Below are 5,000 nucleotides of genomic sequence, written 5' to 3' on the forward strand. Positions count from 1 at the left end.
CAATGTTACAAGGACACGTAGTGGACGGTTGTAACATTTGGCCTCCGTTTGTATTGATTAGGCTTTAAGGATTCCTAACCGGAATCAACTTGCATCTCACGATAAATCTGATATGGCTTTGCTTGATCTCCACGCAAACGTGAATAAGGAGAGTCCTTGCGTCACACGTTTAACCATAATCAAAAGACTCCTATAAGGAAAAGAACTCTATAAGGTATGCAGAATCGAAGAGGTGCTATCCTAAAAGGAAAGGGTTTCATGGCCAAGGCATGGATGATAACCCTACACTAATATAAATACCCCAAAACCCTCATAAATCAAGGTACGCATTATTAACTCGACTCTGATACTTTAGGGTTGTGAAAAACTCTAACTTGACCTTCGGAGGGTTTTTGGCTGGCACCACACCGGTGCTCTCTGTTAGGTCTTTTCTTTTCGTTTTGTAGGTGTTGTTTCGATTTGGGAGTGCATGCAGCTTATTGGTGATTTTTTCGGCATCATCCGTTGGCGCCGTCTGTGGGAAAGAAAATCAGCCTTTACTCCATCCCTGAGATAAAAATTTGCATGGTACTCACTCGATCGATGGCAACAACCAACAATCAAGGTGACGAACCGCACACCACAGCTTTAGAGAGGTAAGTCCAAACGCTTGCAGCGGCGGTTGAGCGCCTAACCAAGTAAAATCATGATCTAGAAGAGCAACTGCGGCAAAGGAATGCACACCCAAGCGCACTAGAGGAAGACCAGGAAGGTGCAAGCGCAGAAGGGAGGAACCCAAAAGGGCTTGAGGGTAGCAACGCTCCAAGCAGACCGGAACAGCAGGACACTAACCGGTCATCCATCTCGGATACCCTACCACATCACATAGCAGCTGAGATGCAGGAGATGAGGGAATGGATGGATGTGATGATAAACGCCCTAAGGGGTCGAATCTCCAGTGACCTAGATGACTTAGTCCATAGAACTGATTCGCCTTTCACGACGCTCGTAAGTTCATGCCCCCTTCCCCCAAAATTTTGCATGCCTCAGGTGGAGAATTACGACGGATCTAAGGATCCATTGGAATCTTTCAAGACCCTAATGCATCTTCAGGGTGTACCAGATGAAATCATGTGTAGGGTTTTTCCCACCACATTGAAAGGACTTGCGAGGGACTGGTACAGTAGGCTGATGCCTAATTCCATCGGCACTTTTAAGGAATTAGGCGCACAATTCGTATCACACTTTATCGGGAGTCACCGGCATAAGAAGTCTACCGCGTGTCTGATGAACATTAGACAACGAGAAGACGAGACTCTAAGATCATACATAGCTCGCTTTAACAAGGAAGCCCTCTCGATAGACGAGGCGGATGACAAGATACTTGTGGCAGCGTTCATAAATGGGTTGTGGAAGGGTAAGTTCCTGTTTTCTCTATATAAGAATGACCCAAAGACTATGTCCGAAGTGTTTTACAGGGCAACGAAGTACATGAATGCTGAGGATGCCTTGCTAGCCCGAGAGGAAAAGCCTAGAAAAAGGGAAAGGCAGGAAGATACACGATCGGATAAGGGACGAAAGATGGCTAGAACCGGAGAGCAACGGGAAAATCGACGACCCAAACCGCCCGCGGGAAGATTCACGAACTTCACCCCTCTCACAGCCCCAATCGACCAAGTGTTAATGCAGATCAAAGATGAAGGAACCCTGACGTTTCTTGGCAAGCTGAAGGGAGATCCGAACAAAAGGCCAAAAGACAGATACTGCTTTTCATGGCGATCATGGTCACGATAGGACGGATTGTTATGACTTAAAACAGCAAATTGAAGCCCTCATTAGTTAAGGAAGGTTGTAGAGGTTTGTGAGGAAGGAGAGAACGGATCAACTCCAGGAACAAAATCCCCGACGGGAGAACGAGCGTCCCAGACCACCTGTAGGAGACATACGGATGATTGTAGGGGCAATGCTTCTGCAGGGTCGTCCAAAAATGTCAGAAAAACCTATTTGCAGATGGTTCAAAGCGTCCAGTTAACGGGTTCCTCACCGAAAATGACGCGACGTGATTATCCCAGCATCAAGTTTTCGGAAGAAGATGCGCGACGCCTTCACCACCCGCATGATGACGCGCTCGTCGTCAGCATACGGGTAGGGGACTACAACATGCATCGAGTTTTGGTGGACAATGGAAGCTCATCGGATATCCTCTACTACCCCACGTTCCAGTAAATGGGGATTGGTAGAGAACGACTGGTCCCAATGAATGCACCCCTTGTTGGCTTCGGAGGGACAAGGGTCTACCCTTTGGGCGTCGTCACGTTGTCTGTGACGGTCGGGGATTACCCACAGCAAATAACCAAGGATGTAGCTTTTCTTGTGGTCGACTGCTTTTCTGCTTATAACACCATCCTCGGACGACCCACTCTCAATGCATGGAAGGCTGTTACCTCGACCTACCATCTAATGGTCAAATTCCCCACCGAATACGGAGTTGGGGAGCTGGGTGGAAATCAGGTGGCTGCACGGGAATGCTACATCGCCATGATGGAAATGGATGACCACCTACAAGTAATGAGCATCGAGGAACAGCGGACGGTGGCAGAACCGATGGAAGAATTAGAAGAAGTACACCTGGATGATTCTAGGCCCGAACGAACCACAAGAATCGACCCCTTGGCTAGCCAAATAGTCCAACAAGTGCTCGCATTATTCCTCAAGGAAAACCAAGATGTTTTTGCATGAAGTCACGAGGACATGACGGGGATAGACTCGACGACCATAGTTCACAGGTTGAACGTGTCACCCTCTTTCTCTCCTGTCCGACAGAAGAAATGAGTGTTCGCCCCTGAACGAGATCGAGCCATAGCAGAAGAAGTACGAAAGCTACAAGAAGAAGACTTCATACGCGAGGTGCACTACCCTGATTGGTTGGCAAATGTAGTAATGGTTAAGAAGGCCAATGGGAAGTGGAGAATGTGTGTTGACTTCACAGATCTGAATAGGGCCTGCCCTAAGGATAGTTACCCACTCCCACGTATTGACACCCTGGTAGACTCCACCGCAAGACATGAACTTTTGAGCTTAATGGATGCCTTCTTAGGCTATAACCAAATTAAATTGGATAAGGTTGATCAGAAGAAAACCTCGTTCGTAACGAGTCAGGGGCTTTTCTGTTACAAGATAATGTCTTTCGGGCTTAAAAACGCAGGAGCCACATATCAGAGATTGATAAACAAGATGTTCACGCACCAAATTAGAAGAAACGTGTAGGTTTACGTAGATGATATGTTGGTAAAAAGCGTACGGGAGTCCGATCACCTGAGGGACCTCCAGGAGACTTTCGATACTCTTCAGTCATACAAAATGAAGTTGAATCCGAACAAATGCACGTTCAGAGTAACCGCAGGAAAATTCTTGGGATTCATGTTATCCTAGAGGGGAATTGAAGTGAACCCAAAGAAGGTACAGGCGATCATGGAACTATCTCCTCCAAGGACGGTAAAGGAAGTACAAAGCTTGACCGACAAGATAGCAGCCTTGAACAGATTCGTATCAAGAGCGATGGAGAAATGCCTCCCATTCTTCCGCACACTGAAAAAATCATTTGAATGGACAGATGAGTGCCAAAAGGCATTTGAAGAGTTAAAGGTGTATCTCTCCACTCCGCCGTTGCTCAGCCCATCTATGCCAGGGGAAGAATTATTCCTATACCTTGCCGTCTCCTCAACAGCGGTCAGTGTAGCTCTTATTAGAGAAGAAGGTAAGGTACAAAAACCTGTGTACTTTATAAGTCGGGCACTGAGAGGAGCAGAAAAGAGGTACCCCCAGATGGAAAAACTCGCATTTGCTCTAGTAACCGCAGCTTAGAAACTCAAACCGTACTTTCAAGTGCATACCATAAATGTCCTGACAGATAAACCCTTACGAAGAGCAATGAGTAGTCCCGAAGCTGCCAGACGGATGGCGCTATGGGTGATTGAGCTAAGTGAGTTCAATATCCGATACCAACCATGGGCAACCGTGAAAGGACAGATATTGGAAGACTTCATTGCTGAATTCACTATCACAAAAGATCAGGGGGCAGAAGAGACACCCATATGGAGAGTCCATACAGATGGATCTTCCAAAAAACATGTTGGAGGTGTTAGAGTTGTACTCCACACCCCGGAGGGAGACAAGATCGAATGCATGATTTGTCTGGACTTCGCTACTACCAACAACGAGGCGGAATACGAGGCCTTGGTAGCAGGACTGGACCTTGCGATAGCGGCAGGAGCTAAGAGTGTGGTCGTCTACTCTGATTCTCAAATCGTGACCAGTCAGGTTAATGGGAGCTATGACTGCAAGAATGAAAGGATGAAAAGGTATCTTGGGGAAGTGGGGGATTGAACGAATAACCTCAAAATCAAGATGATTCAAATCCCAAGGGAAGAGAACCAAGAAGCTGACCGACTTGCAAAGGCAGCTTCGGCCGAACCTATGATCATCCCTAAACAGGTATTGTCCTTCATCCAGCCCTCATCATTATTAGATGACATTAGCATGCAGGAGGTAAGCAATGAGTGTTGTTGGACGACTCCAATAGTGGCGTATCTCAAGGAAGGCAAGCTACCTGATAACAAAGAGGATGCAAGGAAGTTGAAGGTTAAAGCTGCCCGGTTCATTTTGATTAAAGACGTCCTATACAAAAGAGGATTCTCCCGACCATACCTAAGATGCCTCAGCCGCGAAGAAGCGGACTACGTGATGAGGGAGGTCCATGAAGGAGTTTGTGGAAACCATTCTAGATCAAGGTCCTTAGTGCACAAGCTACTCCGAGCAGGATAATACTGGCCAACAATGCAGAAGGATGCCCACACATATGTTAGAGCTTGCGACAAGTGCCAACGATTTGGCAATTTCATAAGGCAACCAACGGAAGAACTTACCCCTATGACGGCCCCATGGCCGTTTGCACAATAGGGATTAGACATCATGAGTTCGTTCCCGACAGCGATGAGGCAGCTAAAGTTCTTAGTGGTTGG

The sequence above is a fragment of the Castanea sativa genome, chromosome 1 (genome assembly GCF_040712315.1).
Source record: "Castanea sativa cultivar Marrone di Chiusa Pesio chromosome 1, ASM4071231v1".
Taxonomy (NCBI): Eukaryota; Viridiplantae; Streptophyta; class Magnoliopsida; order Fagales; family Fagaceae; genus Castanea; species Castanea sativa.